Here is an 11766-nt window from a genome sequence, read left to right on the forward strand (position 1 = left end):
GACATTATGTAGTGGAAATCTCAACTACATAAGATGAATACATTGCAACTACTCATGCTAGCAAGGAAGCAGTATCTACAAATATTATGTCAGAGCACAATATTCTAAGTGAAGAACACAAGTTATCATTCTAAGACAAAGAATATTGATGTTTAGTATCACTTTGTGATAGATGTGATTGAAAACAAGGTGTTATTGGTAAATGTGGACATTTTGAACAATGTTGCAGATTCATTAACAAAAATTGTGAGCATTGACAAGTTTTAATGGTGTAAGAAACAATGGGAATTACTACCATATATTGTTGATCATGTACTCTTGTGGCCCCCTATATGTAAAAGAAAGAATAAGTGGGAGAATTTAGGGTATATTTTATATTCCTTACATAACTAGCTCCATGTGTGATTCATTGTGCTAAGTTTAGCAAGGGAGTCACAGGAGGTCTTAGGGTAGATTTTTATGTCCATTTTTTATAGTTTTCAACACAAATTTTTTTCTTATAATAGTTTTGTGGCACATGTTGGTTTACCCACGGTTTATTATTTATAGTTAAATAATCACAATTTTATTCTAATTTGAGGTTAATAAATTGGAGGCTTATAGATGTTGTAGGGTATACATATTGTATTGTAACATTATAAAGAATAAACTAAAATATATTTTTGCTTTTCCCAATTTTGGTTTCCAGGGTAAAATATTTATGTTAAATGTGTGTGTGCCATTGCATCTTTTATATTTTTTATAAACATTTTTATATAAATTAATAGTACATGGTTAAAACCAACATTTCATTGCTAGATATGATACGATACATAACACAAAAGTGTCTAAAGTCCTTGTACATTGAAGCCTTGTGGAGAGGTGTTTCATGTTATAAAATACCTAACCCCTTAATGCCTAACTAAGAATATGGGGCATCCAAACTTGAATTCAAAGGCTAATTTATGAAGATGGTGTTATAGAAATTCCTCTTACTTCAATCACCTTAAAACTCATTCCTGAGGCCACCATTGTCTTATGCTCATCAAAAGCTTTCCAACAATATAAATTTCATCTTGATTTGAGCTTCGGACACAAAGTTATGCCCATTAAAAAATATGGCCTCCAAGTACCACATCAACATACATACCATTGTCACATGTTTGACACATGGTGATCCTTATCCATTTGTCATCACCTCATAGGGCCATGTACGTAGCCAAACCACATTATTTTCCACCTCAACATTGTTGTGCACTCTGATCCACATAACTCCATGATGCAACATCTCACTACGTCGTTAGACATGCCAATAGGCCACGCCATCAAAACCTTATCAAGCCCCATAAATGACGAGGGGGAAAACCAAATAGATAATATACTGACATCTCGATACTCGATAACCTAGTTTTGAGGGAAATCCATTGCCAAAACTTGTTGATGTCTCGACGTCCAAAACATGACACTTGGTATCCTAACACTCAATAGTTGACATCATGATAAGTTGACATCCAGTAACATGAGACCTTGATAGTAGGAAACCCCAATAGCCATAAGCCGATAGTTAATTACAAAACTGATGGGACTCACCTCTCTCTCTATTGACATTTTTGGATCCATCAATATTTGAGGTTTGCAATGGAGGTGACTCAATGTATCGCCTAACATCAAATTTCCTGATAGATCGATAGCTTGATATCCTATCTCTTGTCGGATGCAGAACTTTTTGTCTCTAATAGTCAATAAATCTATCAAGGTTTTTCATTACTAGGGTGTTTGCATTAGCAATTGTGTTAAGTTTTACCCGACACTCCTATAGCTTGAAACTTTGACAGTCTAATATCTCGTACTTCAAGGCTTAAGCTCTTTCAGACCAAGCTCTTAGCCACCACTCCCCCACTGGACCATATGACCTTAAGCTAGGGCTAAGGCATCCAACCCTAAATTTCCCAAACGACCCAAAAACAAGAGATCACTCAAATACCTAATTCTTTTGAAATTAAGGAAAAACATACTTATGAGGGGAGTTCCTTGTGAAAATTTCTGAATCTTAAAACAGAAATCCTATTGCAGTGACTGGTTTAACATCTCCTACTTGTTATTTCATTCAACAAGTTATTTAATTACATAAACATTGATGTAAACACTACTGCAATCTACACTGATATACATATCATAAATTGAAGCAATAATTGAGACACACACACAAGGGACACCATTATTTTTGGACAACACGTCCTTGGAAAAACCCAACCTGGGAAAATCGGTGCAGCATATAGAGAGTTTTGTATTATTAAGAAAGTAGAATCTGAGTACAACAGGTTGCCTCTCACACCGTCTAACCTTATAGAGAAATTACAGCAGCAAGAAATACATATGAGGGTTTACCTCGCTCCCCAAGTCACAACTGGTCTAATGAGGGATCTAACACCCTCTCGACAAACACTGCGTAATTCTTACGCAATCACTCTATGGGCCTGCGTCTTGCCTCTGGAGGATTGTGTCACCCCTTCTGTTGGATCGATTTGCTGAGTGAAGTTTGTCATTCATCCCTCCCAACTCAGAACCTTGCTTCCCTAGCAAAATCTTGGACTACTAATGAATAGTCTGCATTGCCACTACAAGAGCCCCTCCTGTACTGCGTCAGCTCTACGTGAGCCCCTCATAGGTTACATAGGCCTCTACACTGTCTTCCTTCTCAAGTTGCCTCTCTTCCACGTACTCTTTGGCTCATAACTTACTCTTCGATCCAAATCTCTACTTTTGCCCCTCTCACTAAAACAGATCACTGGTTCGATTCTCTCAGCAAACAATGCCCTAGAATTGATTGATCAATATGCTCACTTGGTGTATCTCCAACTGACCATCAAGCCTCCTCTTATACTTTTCCTTTTGATGAATCAATGACCAAGATTAAGTCTATAATCAATGGCTAAGATTAAATTAGACTTGATCCTTGTCTCTTAGAAGCTTCCCACCCATATTTTAATTAATACTTATTAATATTTTTATTTTCCTAAGTTTAGACTCAGGAACCCCATAAAAAATATTAATTATTTTAATCAAATACAATCCAGGTGGAATTTCACCAAACGATTTCTGGGTCTTGGAGATCTCATGTGTTCTAGCCCCTCCACAAAATTTTGGAGAGAACATCCGATGCTACCCAACATCAACACTCCCTCTTAGCAAGGAATGTGCTCTAGCAATACTTCCTAGTAGAAGTATCACACTAATCCACTGCATCGGTCCTCTGCACTGCTGATGCTTGGCCTGCTACCCCTCATCCACTGCACTGCTCCAATCTATATTGCTTCCCATGGCACTACCACTATCACTGCTACATCTTTACTGTAGCTCCCTCTCAATATGATGCATCATGTTTCCCATAGCACTACCATTGTTAACTGTTGCACTGCAACTTGGTTGTTGAGAAGTAAGCAACTGAAAAGTCAACCAAAAATCTAACATGCTGGTAATTCTGGATGCCCTATGATGCTAAAGCTACCTTTGCTACTAATCTATGTTGACCCTATGATGCTACTGCACTTCTGTTGTTCCTGCTCTGTGCCTCCTGCATTGTTGCAACACTCTATTGCACTGCTTCAGACTTTGGCAGTCTAGCTCTGCCACCATCGCTCCATCATCCCTCACACAAACTGACTCTCGTAATTCTGCTACTGTCATTAAGAGCTACCGTACCTGTATGTGATCCAAGAGTTTGGGCGCCTCAAGGATCCTGCCCTCTTGTAGTCCTCCCTAATACAACTCGATATCATCCCACCTCTTCTCTAGAGGTGCATGAGCACTCATGGTGCAATCCTCATCATCATGCTCCTTGTCATCTTTCGTTGGAGTATCCTTTGAGTCAGACTTCTCTTCCTCGCCCTTCTTCCGAGGGCACTGAGTGGCGAAATGTCATAGTTCCCCACATCTGAAGCATCTGAATTTGGATATGTCTTTCTTTTTCCTCTTTTGCTACACTTGTTGTCCCACTGATGTGAGAGATGCACCCTCCTCTTCCTCCTTCTTGGCTCTGATTCCTTTGCTGCTACTTCCCATATTGGTTAGCCATCTGATCTCTTCCTGTTGAAGAGCTGCCCACATCTCCTCCTAGCTGGGGAGAGAAGCCCTACCCAAGATGCTCTGGACAAAGGTCTCCTAGTCTTCAGTGACTACATTTAGGGTAGTTCTGACCATGAATTCAGGATTTGTTATAGACCCTACGAAATTTAGCTGGTTTTGAATCCCTTGCAACCTAAGAAGGAAGGGATCGATTTCTTCTCCCTTCTGCATCTAATACTGTCTCAACTGGTTCTCAAGAAACATCTTTCGTTGAACGGAAGTTCCATCATACAAATTGGTCAACGCCTCCCACATTTCTGTTGTTGTTTCCTTTTTAGAAATATGTGGGACCACATGATCCTTGACCCCATCCAAGATCATGCACTTCGCCTTTACTTGAGCCTCCTCATATTTCTTAAGAGAATCAACATCGACTGGAACAACAACCGTCCTTAAGGCATAATCCTTGATGCGATTTTTATCCAACACCGCCAGGATCCTGGCCTTCTAGATGACAAAGTTAGAGGGTCCATCCAATCTATCCTGATCCCTCAGTCCATTTACTCCCATCTCTGCTCAAATGAGTGTCGAACAAGTTCCCTTCTCCTTCTTTCGTTGATGCCCCAACAAAACTCAGATCTGGATTTCTTTGACGCTAGAAATACTATAAGGAACATATTCCCTCTAGACTCCCTCTGTGTCCTGATTTCCTTCACAGAAATCCTTTCGCTAAATAATGTCAAATCACCCCTTTATGATCCTTCTTTACTGCTGCTCAGCAACTTGGATCTAGATTTCTTTGGCAAGAAATTTGTTAAGGCAGTGACTCCCTCTACCTTGGTCCAGTCTCCTTAGACATTATTCTGCACCAATAATAACAACGTCCCACCAGCACCTTAGATCTGATTTTCATTGCTCCCTCTACCCTAGCAACTGAAGAATCTGAGCTCCTCAGGCTCTGCACAGTCACTGCGTGAGCTAGATCAGCTCCTCCTGGCCACTGCGTCACTCCTACCTGGTCTAGAAAGATGACCTAGCTCTGCATGGGCCTGATCTACCCCTCTCTACTTTTGCACTGGCCGAGAGAGCTGATGCAGTCACTGCGTGGGCTCCTCCCGGCTACGATGTCACCATCTCTTGGCTCAGAATGCTGATGCAGGTGCTGCTTGAGCCTCTATGTCACTTCTTCTGTAATGCATCACCCTTCCTCTTTGTTTTAGGCTCTGGAACAACACTATCAATCGGGACAGTTACCTCTTTGTAGTAGATTTGCTGGATCTCCTGGCTAATGGGTTCAGTGTCCTATGATCTGCAATCCCTCTGATACCATGTGAACATTTTTGAATTTGAAAACAAACATCCTATTGCAGTGACTGGTTTAATATCTCCTACTTGTTATTTCATTCACTTAACATCTCCTACTTGTTATTTCATTCAACAAGTTATTTAATTACATAAACATTGATGGAAACACTAGTGTAATCTACACTGATATACAGATCATAAATGGAGGCAATAATTGAGACACACACAAGGAACATTGTTAGTTTTGGACAACATGTCTCTAGAAAAACCCAACTTGGGAAAACCAGTGCGACAAATAGAGGGTTTTGTATTATTAAGAAAGTAGAATCTGAGTACAATAGGTTTCCTCTCACATCGACTAACCTTACAGAGAAATCACGACACCAAGAAATACATAAGAGGGTTTACCTCGCTCCCCAAGTCACAACTGATCTAATGAGTGATCTGACACCCTCCTGGCAAACACTACGTAGTCCCTACACAATCACTACGTGGGTCTCTATCTTACCTCTAGAGGATCGTGTCACACCTTTTGCTGGATCGATTTACCAAGTGAAGTTTGTCGTTCAGCCCTCCTAGCTCAAAACCTTGCTTCCCCAGCAAAATATCGGACTATTGACAAATACTCTGCACTACCACTGCAAGACCCCCTCCTGTACTATGCCAGCTCTGCGTGAGCCCCTCCTAGGCTGCGTAGACCTCTGCATTGTCTTCCTGGTCAATCTTCCTCTCTGCCACATACTCTTTGGCTCAGAACTTACTCTCTGATCCAAATCTTTGCTTTTGCCCCTTTCACTGCAATAAATCACCGGTTCGATTCTCTCAGCAAACCACGCCCCAGAAAATCGAACTAACTAATCAATATGCTCACTTGGTGTATCTCCAACTAACCCTCAAGCCTCCTCTTATACTTTTCCCGTTGATGAATCAACAACCGAGATTAAGTCTCTAATCAATGGCTAAGATTAAATTAGACTTGATCCTCATCTCTTAGAAGCTTCTCACCCATATTTTCATTAATACCTATTAATATTTTTATTTTCCTAAGTTTAGACTTAGGAACTCCATTAAAAATATTAATTATTGTAATAAAATACAATCTGGGTGGAATTTCACCAACAATTTCTGGGTCTTGGAGATCTCATGTGTTCTAGCCCCTCGACAAAATTTTGGAGCTAGAGCACATCTAATGCTACCCAAAATCAACATTCCTTAACCTATCCCAATGATTGAAAACACTTTGACAGGGTAATGGATTGGTAGAAGATTTTTAAAGCTGTAAAGGCCCTCACTTCATCTCATTTCCACAAACTAGGTATTTCTTTAAGTAGTCAGATAGGTTTTTTTCATAGTTTACCCCCCATATGAGGCCTTCAAATCTTTTCATTCTGACCAATTCAAGAGTTCTTCAATGAACTCTATAACACTTTGCCTCATATTTTATTTGAAGACTCCTTCCTTTGAGTCTCTACTCTGTAATTTAGGATTTTACTCTAACATTTAAGTTTGTATCATCGAAATACTTGCTTGTCACCACAAAAAACTCAGAGCTTCTTTGGCCTTTCTAAAGTAGACCAAGTTCCCTGATTAAGGATTACTAAGAGTCTTTCACAACCAACCAATTATCTTGGCTCTCCATTGGTCCTATTATCTTGAAAGCATGTCATAAGAGAACATTAAGATAAAAAAGCAGACATGTGAGCATTTCACAACCATCATAGTCAGATTTACCATTTCATATCATCAATAGGCATGACATGGACCATATGTCCATTTAGCAAACAAACACATAGATATGTTTAGCTTATCAATCATCCTTTTTATTTTGATGGCTATGAATTATATCATATATTTAAAGTCTGCAAGGCCACTTATCTGACCAAGGTCAAATGTTTCCTGGAACTGTTGAAGGGTGAGCCATGTTCTACCCCACCATAAGCACAACTACATATAGTCTTTCTTACAACTGGCCACCCTCAAAGCCAAACCCAAAAGCCATGAGGGAAGATCTCACTCAACATTATGGGGTGGAGTCACGAAGGCCATTCTCCTTCATCAAATCAAGCTCATAAATTCTCCTAAAATCCCACTAAGCCCAGAGTCTACTCAAAAGCTTAATTTGATTTCTTAGCTGTTTACAAAACAAACACCTAATGGAAACTTTATATTTGTCTCTTTGTTTGTCTATCTCTCTTCTATGCTTTTGCAACCCCAGAAGTGCATCCTATGCTCTCTTCACTTGTCTCTTCTTCTGGCCTCCCCACGAGTGTTGGTCTCCCTAGAGTCCCTTATCTCTTCCTATTCTCTCCTTCCTTCACAAGTTTCTTCCTCGATTCATTTTTTGTCAAATATGCCCATTGTGGTGAAATTAGAAGCTTATGGTTAGAATCTAGAATTCTTTGAGTGGTACTCTACCCATATCTTGGATAAAGTAATTGGGACACGACCCAACTACTTCCATAAATATGGACGTTACTACCACATCCTTCCCATTAAATATTTTTTTGGAAAAAGTTGACAATCTGATATGTAATGAATATTTGTCTCAAACAAACAATTTATTGGCAAGGATTAATTCCCTAAATCCCTTTGGTTGGCTTCCCTTCATCTCATAGTTTGCATCAAGGCTCCACCTCTTCATGAGTTGTTATTAAAGTATAATAGTTTAAATCTATTTGCACATACATGGATCATTAACGTAATTAATTGCGACTAGCTTAGATCCATCTTAACTCCAAATCTATCAAACGTGGAGAGGGATCAAATAATTGAAGATGCAAACCTCTTTTTGAGTGCAAAATTTGAGAAAACCTCTTTTTGAGTGCAAAACTTGAGAAAAGGTTTGCACATTAAGAGGTTTGCTTCCTTGCTACCCTTAGTAAATCCAAAGTTAAGATTGATCTATGTTGGTTCTTAATAATATTATTTATATTTATATAAATTTCACATTTCTATATGTAGAAATATTCTTTTTTTTTTAAACCTTCACAATACATATAATTACATATAAATTTTCTTTGACATGCTTATAATTTTTATAATTTAATTTCTTAATGTTATATACATTTATGATATAGATAGATAGATAGATAGATAAAGATTTTTTGAAAAGTTTGCTCATTTTCGGATATAATTTGTCTAGAATCCGACAGGGATCCATTGAAATCACAAGTTTGATGAGTGAACTCTTCACAATCCAAGTGCCCCAAGGGTTTTTGAGGGGGTTGAATCCTTATATGTAGTTAAAAAACTAATTTAAACAACACAAATCAAGATTTCACCACAATTTTTTTCACCGATGGAAAATATTTTTTATATTACATCATAGGCTCAAAGCCATTGCATCAAAGATCATCATGTCACTTGTGGGATTTGGACTTGGGTAGGACAATCCCACTTGACATATATGTTTAATTCATATATTAATTCTTTCTATAATAATAATAACAATTGGCAAGTGCCATTAAAATGAAGTGTTATGTACCCCATGTTTACTCATAAGTAAGCACCTAGGGGTTATAACAAAAAGAATCTAAAATAAAGTTATAATTTAGTTAAATTTATGATTATTTTTAATCTTGGTAATGTGAAATATGTGAAGCCACAATTTTGCTGGGATGTTTCTGGCGAGAATGATTCCCGTGAAAAAATCTTCAAGAAAATCTTCAAGAAATTTGATTTTGGGAGTATTTAAATAACTAGATTTTCTCAAAAAACATGCAAAAATTCTTATTATTTTCTTATCGTCAAATATATATATATATATATATATATATATAATTTTTATATTAAAAACATTTTATTTTTAATTTGAATATCATAGTAATATATATTATTATTATTTAAATTAATTTTAATTTTTTTTTCAAAAAATGGTTTGTAATTTTATTAATAACAAAATTTTAATATAACAAATTGAATTGACTAAATTTATTATTATTTTTTTTAATTGAGTCAAAAAAACATAATTACTATTTTTTTTAATTTAATGTTTCATTTTATAGATCAATTATAACATCTCTTATATTGAGCTAACATTTAAATATTTACACTCATTTACAACTACACCAACATCTCTCTAAAATAACTCTAAATACAATTACAATATTTATAAAAAATAATGAAACATATTAAACATGTGCCATAAACCTCTTCACCACATAGTAGTCTACGCCATACAAATACTATGATTTCCTGTGTATAATTTCTTATCAAATTTGGGTCTTAACTGTATGGGCCATCAAATATCTCCATTGACCAAGGGCCTTCAAAAGGGAGGTATCACATGTTCTTGGTGTTCGCATTGTTGGGAGAAAAGACGTCCATGGGGTACAAATACTATGATTTCTTGTGTATAATTTCTTATCAAAGTTCGGTCTTAACTGTATGAGCCATCAAGTATCTCCATTGACCAAGGGCCTTGAAAGGGAGGTATCACATGTTCTTGGTGTTCGCATTGTTGGGAGAAAGGACGTCCATGGGGTGATTGCTGTTCAATGTTATATTGACTCAAAGGCTGGTTTGCACTAGTTAGTCAAATATTTTCAATCTAAATTTAGATATAAATAAATATTAATATTATTTAGTTGTTTTAAATCTTATTATATATATATTTTTAATATATATATATATAAAGTTTCACTTCTGATTATAAAAAAAAAAATCCAACCAAACAACAAAACCTAAAAATGATATCAAAATTCAGTTGCAAACCTTGAAACCTAAAAACTCTTCAACAGCTCTATACACCTGGTGGTTATATATATGTTTGAATTACTTTAAACTCATTTTTCTTTATTATAAATAATATTGATTATCACTTCTTAATCAAAATCCTTCATTAAAGTAACCTAATAAAACAGAAACTTATACTTAGAAAGTCAAAATCTGAAAAACTTAGTAAATATAAAATAACATCCAACTAATCATCTTAATAAATGCATGCATGGGAATCTTCTGAATATTTTTTGATTAAAGATGTATATAATGCAAACTGTGCATAAAATGCAATATGAAAATAGAGATCAGAATTGTTTACTGAAAAGAGAATACAGGTATCTCTTTTACTGTTTATAGTGATTAAAAAATGCTTTCTTGTTTGAAATCTGCTCATTGCTTTTTTCAGAGAAGAAATCTGCTCATTGCTTACGACAGTTTAAAGCAACGGGCAGTCTAAAACAACTGGAAGAGAGCAAGACTCATTATGGCAAAATATTTAATGAAGAATAATGAGTTTTCATTACAGTGATCACTGAAAAAGTGTTTCCCATGCAAATAATTGCATAGACATGAAATATTAATGAAGGCATGGCCGTTTCCAAAATCCTTTTGTCTCTGCAGCGATTGGTTGTTCACTGTTGTTTCCACCTTTATATCACTCTCAAAAATATCTAAAGGGGCTGAGAAGCCCTACCCTAACCCACTCTCAAAAATATCTTTATGGGCTGAGAAGTCCTACCCTAACCTGCTAACACAGAAACCCTAACATCTTAGGGCAACTGTACCGTCCGTATGAATCATTTTCAGATGTCAACATGTCAGATCTGGCCAAAGATCCATGTTGACTCTGCATATTGCCTCACCATGGAAAATGAACAGAAAAGTTTCATCTCATCTTGAACCGTGTCTGCTTAAAGCAAGTAAAGAACACCACTGATGCCTCAGAATTTGCGCCCTATCCTCTTCCATGTGCATTCATTGATGTCTGAAGGCAAATGCATTATATAATAAGAGCAAAAATAAATAATCTAGCTCTTAAAGCCCTCTGAAATAAATCATTTTACCTTCTGTGAGATGCCTTCGCTGCACAACCCTCCCATTTTTTTTCAAATATTGGCGATTCTCCCTCTGGTTTTCATTCTCGCCCTCGCTGTGCAAGCCTCCCGTTTATTTTCAAACGGTGGCGATTCTGCCTCTGGTTTTCATTCTCGCCTTCGCTGTGCAAACCTCCCGTTTCCTTCAAATAGTGGCGATTCTCCCACTGGTTTTTATTCTTGCCTTCGCCGTGCAACCCTGATGGCGATTCGCCCGCTTATGGTTTTCATTCTCGCGTTTACTTTGGGAAGCATTTCCCTCATCTGCCGAGAGAGTCTTGTTGGGAAAGATTGAAAAGGCAGGTTTTCAATATAAAAGGGTATATAAAAGGGTATTTAATTATGTTGCATAAGAAAAAGTTTATATATAATAAGATTAAAGAAATCCAATGTATTTCTTTTGTTGCCTTTATGACAAAATGATTTTTATATGGTTAAATTTTTTTAATAAGATTAAAATAAATACTATGTATTATTTTTCTCATTTATATGTCTAGGATTTTGTTAAGTATTATTATTATTTAATTTTAAGGTCAGAGTTAAGTTAGACATCAAACTTGTGTAAGAGATTCCTTTGTTTGTGGGACAAGAGATCTATATCAAT

General features: G+C 36.6%; 1 long non-coding RNA gene across 1 annotated transcript; it reads right to left on the reverse strand.

The window, feature by feature from the left end:
* Positions 1-10563: 10563 nt before the first annotated feature.
* On the reverse strand, positions 10564-11447 carry LOC149153582 (uncharacterized). Its single transcript, XR_016262838.1, has 2 exons — positions 11133-11447; positions 10564-11053 (listed from the first exon to the last, which is right to left on the reverse strand). It is a non-coding gene; the product is annotated as an uncharacterized LOC149153582 (long non-coding RNA).
* Positions 11448-11766: the final 319 nt, after the last annotated feature.

Source organism: Pinus tabuliformis, chromosome 9 (assembly GCF_031772625.1).
Source record: "Pinus tabuliformis cultivar Carrire ecotype Pingquan chromosome 9, CPIR1, whole genome shotgun sequence".
Classification (NCBI taxonomy): domain Eukaryota; kingdom Viridiplantae; phylum Streptophyta; class Pinopsida; order Pinales; family Pinaceae; genus Pinus; species Pinus tabuliformis.